This window comes from Artemia sp. Qi Xiang Cuo, chromosome 21, assembly GCF_049724085.1.
Source record: "Artemia sp. Qi Xiang Cuo chromosome 21, ASM4972408v1, whole genome shotgun sequence".
Lineage (NCBI taxonomy): Eukaryota > Metazoa > Arthropoda > Branchiopoda > Anostraca > Artemiidae > Artemia > Artemia sp. Qi Xiang Cuo.
The window spans coordinates 13,803,383-13,813,598 of record NC_142814.1 but is presented as its reverse complement, the minus strand read 5'-3'; the positions used below and the strand labels follow the sequence as shown (position 1 = coordinate 13,813,598).

General features: G+C 32.0%; 1 non-coding gene across 1 annotated transcript; it reads left to right on the top strand.

Moving 5' to 3' along the window:
- Positions 1–1,515: 1,515 nt before the first annotated feature.
- Positions 1,516–1,588, top strand: TRNAK-UUU (transfer RNA lysine (anticodon UUU)). Its single transcript has one exon. It is a non-coding gene; the product is annotated as a tRNA-Lys (tRNA).
- Positions 1,589–10,216: the final 8,628 nt, after the last annotated feature.

Genomic DNA, 10,216 nt, shown 5'->3' with positions numbered 1-10,216 from the left:
GAAAGACGAGTCTCAAAAAATCAAGTAGCCAGCTAATTCCATTGTATGCAATTGTTTGTTATTCCAATGATCGTCTTTTATCGTAATAATTGACAAATCAGTTACTATGAGCGAGAGATCGTTCTTTACTGTAATCAGTTACCACTTGGGTTTTCTTTTATGTTATATCATTACAAACAGGAAAAAGCCTACGGCTTTTTCTTCTTTTAAATAGTAAGAGACGAACCTCAAGTGTACTACCCCTGGAACCACCATTTATTAGTTACTATGGATGAGAGATCGTTCTTTACTGTAGCAACCCAGATAACCTATACTATAATTAAGTGGCGTATAAAATTTAGTATAGGCAAGAGGTCGTTCTTTATTATAATCTTTGTTATTCAAGCCAAAGGGAGGTAAGTTTCCTTTATAGAGGATTCGGACAAGGCGGTTCTAATGGTGTACTTTTTGTTTTGATCTGACTCTTTTTTTAGGAGTTGGGGGGTTTTATATTTCTTGACATTGGAGGTGATCGTCTCTTACTAGGTTGCTAGCTACCGCTGCAACCCAGACTAGGTTTCAGCCATCTCTACAGCCATGATACTATTGGAAATTACATAATCCCTATTTATGTTTTAGTTAACATGGGCAAGGTGTCGTTCTTTATTGTATATTGTAAAATATAGGCGAGAAATCGTTCTTTACTGCAATGCTAGCTACTGCTGCAACCCGGATACTGTGAATCAGTTACCACTTGGGTTTTCTTTTATGCTATATCATTACAAACAGGAAAAATCCTACGGCTTTTTCTTCTTTGAAATAGTAAGAGACGAACCTCAAGTAACTACCCCTGGAACCACCATTTATCAGTTACTATGGATGAGAGATCGTTCTTTACTGTAAACTAGCTACCGCTGCAATCCGGATTACACTCATTATTATGACCACAAACTGTTACATTTAATACTTAAGTTACTATGGGTTACAGTTCGTTCCTTATTGTAAATGTAATAGGCCTCATTTCAGAATTTCCAAAACATATAATAAAAAGAGTATGATGATTTTAGCACAAATCATTTTAGGCTTAGCGTTGCTTAATTTTTTTCTGGCGTAACGAGTCAACTGATGCAAAAGAAAAACCAAACTAATTTTAAAATTTTAAAGTATTTTTCTGATTTAATTTACAAAATTAAAATTATTGCTCTGACACCATAAATATTTTTGCCGTTTTCAGTTAAATAAAAAAAAGTATTTTAAATTTTCAGGAATTATTCTAGTTTCAGTTGACAAATAAGATATTTTTGTAATTATGTAATAATTTATTTTTATATTTTAGTTACTATAGGCTAGAGTTTGTTCCTTATAGTAATTCCTTTAAAATGAGCCATTGAACAACTCTCTACGATGTTCCAGTGCCATGCTATCTGTTGAAGTACTAACCTATACTATAATTAAGTGGCGTATAAAATTTAGTATAGGCAAGAGGTCGTTCTTTATTATAATATCATAAAACAATTAATTAGCTTTTTACACATATCTCATATGGTCTAGTGGTTTAGGATAGTTGGCTTTTAACCAATTGGCTTGGGTTCGAATCCCGGTGTGGGAATTATTTTTAAAACAAAATCAGGTGAAATTAATTAGCTAATTTGACAAGACATAGGTAACTAAGGGCAAGAGTTCGTTCTCTACTATAAAACAGGCTCGGGTTCGATTCCCGGTGTGGGAAAATTTTTAACTCTATAATCTTCGAATATTTGAACCTTTTATAATTTATAATGATGTATAATATAAATACTGTAATCTTAACTATATTAACTATAGTGAAGTTGCGTATGCAAGTTAGTATAGGGAAGAGTTCGATCTTTATTATAATAAGCACACAAAATCCCGTGTCGAGTATCTAAAACCTAGCATAAAACAAAACTAATTTTAAAATTTTCAGGTATTTATCTTGTTTGAATTACAAAATTAGTATTATTGGTTAGACACCATAAATATTTTTGCAGTTTAAATAATAAGTTTAGTGATTCTGGACTGAAAACTAAAATAATTGCAATTATGAGACAATAATATGGAGATATGTACTTTACGGGTTACAGGATACAATAATAAATTTGAACTGAGATGAAAAAAAAATTTCTTCCAGGAGACAAAAAGCAAAACTAATTTTAGAATTTTCATGTATTTTTGTTGTTTAAATTAAAAAATTACTATTACTGATTAGGCATCATAAATATTTTTGCAGTTTACATAATAATTTTAGCGATTAAGCCAAAAAAGAAAATTTTGGTTCCAGGAGTTTCGGTTACTATTGAGACAAGTAGCTATTATTACTATAGAGTTCATTACATGGACTGTTTTATTGCTTCAAAATTCAAATATCTTTGAAAAGACTGCAGTATGAAAATACATCAAAAATGCAATTTTTTTGACAAAATTGATTCTACTTTAAAAAGTATTTTATTTTTAAATACAAAAGTGACTAGATGTTGCAATTTCCTTTAAAATGAGCTATTATACAGCTCTCTATGATTTTCCAGTGCCCAGCTAGCTGAGCAGAAAGAAAAAGCGGAAAGAAAAAAATATCCCGTTTGTGGAGAATAACGTGGTAAAAGTCAATTTTCTTGATTTTCAAGCCAATATATTTTCTTTGTTATTCAAGCCAAAGGGAGGTAAGTTTCCTTTATAGAGGATTCGGACAAGGCGGTTCTAATGGTGTACTTTTTGTTTTGATCTGACTCTTTTTTTAGGAGTTGGGGGGTTTTATATTTCTTAACATTGGAGGTGATCGTCTCTTACTAGGTTGCTAGCTACCGCTGCAACCCGGATATATGGACTAAGGTTCGTTCTTTCATGTAAAACTAGCAAAACATTTTTTAAGCCTGATGAAGATTTAACTAATGTGTCAAAAGTAAGGTTGCTAGTCGACGATTTTGTTTTGGCCTTATTATAATTGGTAAGGTGAAATAATAATACGCATATGGCTCTTAAATCATACTTCTTTATGGTTCAATATGGTCTAGTGGCTAGGATAGTTGACTTTCACTTAACAGGCTCGGGTTCGATTCCCGGGGTGGGAAAATTTTTAACTCTATAATCTTCGAATATTTGAACCTTTTATAATTTATAATGATGCATAATATAAATACTGTAATCTTAACTATAGTGAAGTTGCGTATGCAAGTTAGTATAGGGAAGAGTTCGATCTTTATTATAATAACTGGTATAAGATTATGTTTGAAAGACTGCAGTGTGAAAAGACATCAAAAATGCAGTTTTTGGTGGAAAAATTTATTCTTTTTTAGAAATAATTTATTTTAGTTACTATAGATTTTTAACCCAATTAATTTCCTTTAAAATGAACTATTGAACAACCCTCTAGGATATTCCAGTGCCAAGCTATCTGTGGAAAAGAAAAAAAAAAAGAAAAAAAATATCCCGTTTGGGGAGAATAACGTGGTTAAAGTCAATTTTCTTGATTTTCAAGCCAATATATTTCCCTTGCTGTTCAAGCCAAGGGACAGAAAGTTTCCTATACAGGGGTTTCGGACAAGGCGGTTCTAATGGTGTACTTTTTGTTTTGATCTGACTCCTTTGTTAGGAACTATGGGTTTTTATATTTCTTAACATTGGACGTGATCGTCTCTTACTAGGTTGCTAGCTACCGCTGCAACCCGGATAATTGATTTCACAATAATCCAAACCACCAAGGTAGAAATTAAACACTTTATCAGTTGAAAATTTTAATATTATATTATTTTCAAGGATATCAAAAAGAATTTGACATAATTCTATATCCGTCGGATAGAGCTTGTAGATATCAGGATGAAATTGCCAAGTAACCTGCTGCCCAATGTTTGGTTTTGAATGTTTACTCAGATTGTTATAGGTGACTTCAGCCATCATAATTTCCTTGTCAGATCTAGTTTTAGAGCATTTTTCAATAGTTGTCTCGTACTTTTCAGGACAGTTTGTTCTACTACACAGAGAATTTTTTGCCAAATATTCAGTAGAACTAAACGAACTGTTTAAAACACAGTTAGAATTGTTTTTTTCTTGAGTCGGTGTTCCAGGAATTTGTTCTAAATCATTAGTCTTACAAACACATTTACTAATAACCCTAACAGGCTCGTTTTCGCCATAATTGAAAAACATTGCTTTTCCTTCGCTGTTGATAGGTATGCTTGTATATATATTTTTATTGCTGCTACATAAACTGCAATTACTCCTTCCAAAATTAATTTACGAATTTTCTAAGAAGTACGCCTCCGTATATTCACTGTGTTGTCGAACATTTTCCATTGCATCTATAAACTGTTCCGCAGTTGCCAAGCCATACCTTGGAAGCTTTTCGTTAAACTGACAACATTTCTTTTGGATATTACTATGAAGCTTTGCCAAAGAATTTCTAGCCGACTTTTCAACAGCATCCGCTCTTTCAAAGAGAATTTTAATCTGTAATTTTGAATACTTTTCGTGATCCCGATAAAACATGCGTAAAATGTTTCTCAATTTACAAAGATCAGCCTGCATTTTTGCCATCTTCTTGTATTTCTGAATGTAATTTTTCCCTTTGTCCTTATGCGTTCTTCGGTACAACCTCGCAGAGAATTTAATTTTTTCATTATAGCTTTTGTCACCCCAGTATCTACCCATTATTCTGGTAGCAACTTTTTTCTTATGTTTGTTTCGGTAATCTTCATCATTATCATACCGTTCCTTACTCTTTTGTTTGGCTGTATCAATTTTCGCATGTCTATAATCTTCATCATTGTGATAACACATCTTGCTGTTTTGTTTTGCTCTCTCAATTATTACTTCTCGATACGCCTTGTCAGTTGAATACCTTTGCTTTTTTCTTTCCATGATGTTGTCTCTGCTTTTTGTATAGTACTGTTTTTTTAAATTACGTATAATAACTCGCTTAGAAGGCATCTTATTACAAAACAAGAAATAATATTTTCATCTAATTAACACTTCTTATAACTTGTATCAGGTATCCATAACCTAACAAAAAATAAAACTAATTTTTAAATTTTCAGGTATTTTGTTAGTTTGAATGAAAAAATTAAAATTATTGCTCAGATATCATAAATATTTTTGCAGTTTACATAATAACTTTAGCGATTCTAAACTGAAAAATAAAATATATATTAAAAAATGTAATTTTTTGGTCTGAAAATACATAGTCAATCCCACATCGGGTAGTTAGAACCTAACCAAAAATAAAACTAATTTTAACATTTTAAGGTATTTTTCCAGCTTGTATTGAAATATTCAAACTATTGCTCGGATACCATGGATATTTTTGTAGTTTACACAAGCTGCAAAGAACGCACAGGCTGATCTTTGTAAACTGAGAAAAATTTTACGAATGTTTTACCGGGATTACAAAAAATATTCAAAAATAAAGATTAAAATTATCTCTGAAAGAATAGATTTTGTTGAAAAGTCAGCTAGAGATGCTTTCGCAAAACTTCATAGTAATATCCAAAAGAAATGTTGCATGTTTAGTGAAAAGCTTCCAAGGTATGGACCGGCAACTGTGGAACAGTTTACAGATGTAATGGGAAATCTTATACATCACTGTGAATATATGGAGGCATAATTGTCCTTTACTTAGTTTCAGCTTAAATTCGATGATCGAGCTTTTATGTACTACATCCAACGACTATGACGTCATTGATCAATATTGTATATACAAAATTAAGTTTTTCGTGAAAAATAATTAATAAAAAAAATTAAGTGCAAAAGGCGCTAGATCTAGAGATTTCCTTTAAAATGAGCCATTGAACAACTCTCTATTTTTTATTGAAACGACTTATTTTGTATTATTTGTCATAATGCTTTTCACCCAGGACATCAGAATTCTTCCTAATATCCGGATTAGGCTTCTTTTCAAGTTGAAAATTAACCGGATTTTCCTTAAACACGGCATCTTTATTTTATTGAAACTAATTATTTTTTATTATTTGTCTTAGTAGTTTTCACCCAGAACATTAGAATTCATTAGTATTTTTCTTAAACACGGCATCTGTCTTTTACTTAAACGACTTTTTTTGTTCTATTTGTCTTAGTGGTTTTCACCCAGGACATTAGAATTCATCCTAAAATCCTGAGATTCAACTTACTAAGTAAAAATCAAAGTTTTTTAGACGTAAATTTCATTCGGTTTCGGCACTTTGATTTTGAAGGTACATTTTTATCTAAGTTATGAAATAGATGGCATTGTCGTATTTGCAATTTGTAACTACTTTATGCTCAAAGTTGCGGCCAAAGACAAGCTCCCTACATTTTAATTCTCCGGACCAATGTTTTCCCGTCACTTTTCTAATGAATAGAAAGGCAAAGAGATTATTTTTGGGTTAGATTCTAGATTTTCCACAGACAAAATCAGGGATTTTTTTCTTTTTGAAAGGTTTCCAACCACCATCTCTTGTGCTTAAAACACCTACCGTGTAGTTTAGAAGATTTTGAAATTAACTCTGGTTATATTCGGTGGTAATAATATTGTAACTTACCGTTAAATCTCTTTTTTTCTCCGGTAAACCAATATGAGGATGTAGATGGCCCTTGTTCAAATTCTCCACTTCGAGAATTCTTATAATTGGTATCAGGATAGGCTGAAACAAATATTAACGATTATTTTAAACTCGTCCAATTGGAAACGTTCTTTAGATTTTCATTAAAATAGTCAAGGAGTCAGTTAATATCATTCCAAAGAGTAAAGTCCTAACTTAAAAACAATAAAGAATTATTAAGAAGATGCATCTTAGGCACCTAAGACTACCCTTTTATCATTAAGGTTAAGTTTACCATTAAGGTACCTAAGATTACCATTACCATGAACATAACCTTATTAGGTTAATAAGATTGCCATAATGACTTCTATAGATGAATCTTAGACGGCATTATTAGATGCTCACTGCCAAACTTCACAATTTTTGAAATGTAACGTTCACTTGTTTTTTTTTTGTAATTTTCTTTTCTAAGTTTTAGGAGAATATAGTTTTAAGAATAGGCATTTTCTATTAAAAGTAAAAAGCGATGCTAGAACGTAAAAGAGCTCAAATTGTAGACATAAATGAGGGGAGTTGTATCACCGAAAGGTCTTTAGACTAAAGTGTCTTTAGACTAAAGTGTCAATTTAAAGTATCTGCTTTTTTGAAAACTTTTTTTATGAAATTTATTTAGTTGTTCTAAAGGACCTTATATCAAATTAGAACAAAGGCACATAGAGCTTAAAGAAAAAAGAAAAACAGGGGACCTCTTCCTCTTGAAAAAAAATATTTTGAATTCAGACTTTACTGAACTTCTCAACGATTTACAGATACATTTTACATTAATATAAGATTAAGATGCCCAGATAAAAATTGAAAACAAATAAAAACACAAGAACAATTTCTAGCCTAAATAAAACTGAATAGAATTGTACAAAATATAGGTCAAAACCACGCAACTCAGTCATAAATGATAAATATTTTTTATGCTCTTATTTTATAGAAAATCCCTTCTTTTACAGACATTTGGACTTACGCCATTTTGTTCTAGAACATATAACGCCACATCCTTACAAAGACCTCTCTTTCCCTTGAATGCCCCTTCCCCAGTCAGGGACACCTATAATGAAATGGAAAGAAGTCTACGCCTTAAAACGAATCCAAAAATTAACCGGATTTTTCTTAATCACGGCATCTGTCTTTTATTGAGACGACTTATTTTGTACTATTTGTCTTAGTGCTTTTCACCCAGGACATTAGAATTCTTCCTAATATCCGGATTAGGCTTATTTTCAAGTTGAAAATTAACTGGATTTTTCTTAAACAGGGCATCTGTCTTTTATTGAAACGACTTATTTTGTATTATTTGTCTTAAAAATACTTTATAAAAATTATGATGAATTTTTTACCCTAAGGAACAATTAAAACAGTCAAAATTGTATTTTTTTTATGCATTAAACAGTACAAGAAAGAAGGGAAACTAGAAGCCACTTCCTACATTATAAGCACCCTTTATTTTAATTCACACTTATTTACATGTCAATTTAAAAAAAAAAAGTATTCTCCTTTGGTCTCTTTCTCTGTTTTTTTTTCTTCTCTCTTTTCTTATTGTACCTTGACAATCAAAAATAAGCAACTCGCAGCAATAGCATTCAAATTTTCACTTTGTAAAACACATCAAACCATGTAAAAACTAAGTAATATTATTTTTACTTTTATAGCAAATTGAAACTACGACAACTGATTTAAAGATAAGTCACACGTCTTATTGTGACACGCTTATTGATATTAACAAATCCGTTTTCACATATCTAGCCTTTGGCATTAATCAAAAACTGTTTAAGGATCAACAGTCAGAGGCAACAAAATAGTGCTGCCAAAAGTAAAGGTCCATTAGGCCTCAAAGTACTTTTACTTAAAATATTTTTTTTACTTTTATAACTTTAATAAATCAAATAATATTTAAATTACTAAATATAAGTATGTGCATATTAAACTGACAATGCACATTCATTTGTATTTTTATCAGTAAAGTGCATATTATGTCCTGGCCGTGGGAAGGCAGAGGTTTTGAGCCCTACTCATGTTAATTTTGCTCGTTCTGAGTTTGGTTATTTATTGTAATTTCTGTTCGTTATCGGTTTTATTTGTTTATCAATGCTGATCTGTGGGAGTTTCACGCTTGGTAGATTATTTGATTTTATTTTTGCTCATTTTGGTTTAATGGAGTTCTTTACTTTTCTTTGAAACACTTATTTTGTGGAAAAAGTTTTTTAATTAATTTATATTCGTTTTATATTTACATAGTCTTTTCAGAAGAAAAAGAATAATTCTTTAAATCCTTTCGGTTTTTTTAAGACTTTATAGTTTGGCCTGCTATTTGTGTGCTGGAGAAAAATGTTCAGCAATTTTTAACAACATACACCGTTTTAAAAATCTGGTCACAAATAGCTGAGCTTAATTTAATTTTATACCTCCTCTATTTGATCTGAAATAGATACCTTGATACCATTCGCAAAAAAAAAAATAATCTGTACTTCCTTTGATAGCTTTGATACATTTACGCTATTTTGAATTCATTAAGTTTTAAAATAAGAAGTAGCCCCAAAAGTTTGAACATAATGCCCTCAGTCATTCTTGGCATACTGTTGAGGTGCCTTATTGGGAATTAGCATTAACACGGAGCATTTTGATTTAATCTTAAGGCAACATTTAGTTTTTAAACATATTGGGCAAATGGAAGGGAGGGCATGGAATGGGGACTAGTTGCCCTCAAATTACTTTCGACTGCTAAACAGGGTATTAGCCCTTTCTATTTTCAAAATATTGAGCCCTTTTCAAAGTTACTATGACACCTCATTTGATACGAAGTGCCCTGGTATAAACAAAAAAACAAAAATAATACACTGTCCCCACGATAAACCTTACTATAAAAATGTCAAGCCTTCCAATCACTTTCGACTATAAAGAAGGGCACTAGCCCTTTCGATTTCCAATCGAATGAGCCCTTTTTGAGTTGCTACGATGGCACTTTCTATAAAGACCTTATATACCCCCAGGGCATAAATTATAACCCTTGCCCTGAGGGCTGTGAGGGGGGTTATCATCCTCAAAGACCTAATTTTCAGAACTTTAAACTACATTGAACAAAAGGGTTATCTCAATGTTTTGATTTGATGTGTTTGGAGAAATGGTGGCCGTGAGAGGGGCATTAGTTGATCTCTAATCACTTTCCAAAATGAAAAAGGGCACTTGCCCTTTCAATTTTCCAAAAAATGAGTCATTTTTGAAGTTTATACAACAACTTGGTCTATAAAAAAAAACCTTATCTGCCCCCCAGGACATTATTTACAACCCTTGCCCTGAGGGCTGTGGGGAGAGGGTCATCCTTAAAATCATAAGTTCCGGACTTTTTCACTACGTCGAACAAAATGGCTTTGTCAAAATTTAGATTGGATGTGTTTGGGGAAATGGTTGGTGTGAGGAAATGGTGTTGCTTATCCTACAAAAATTATTTGAAAAAAACTACGTTTTCTAAAGAGTTAAAGAGGCTGAGTTACAAGGTCGAACCTTAAAACGTACAGGGATTAGGAGGCACAGTTGGGGGGCGGCCGCCCCCCAAATCCCCCGCTTTCGCAGCCTTTAAATAAAAAAAGTTTTAAATAAAAAAAATCTTAAAACGAACAGAAATTATTCCGTATATGAAAGGGGATGTGCCCTCCTCAACGCCTCAC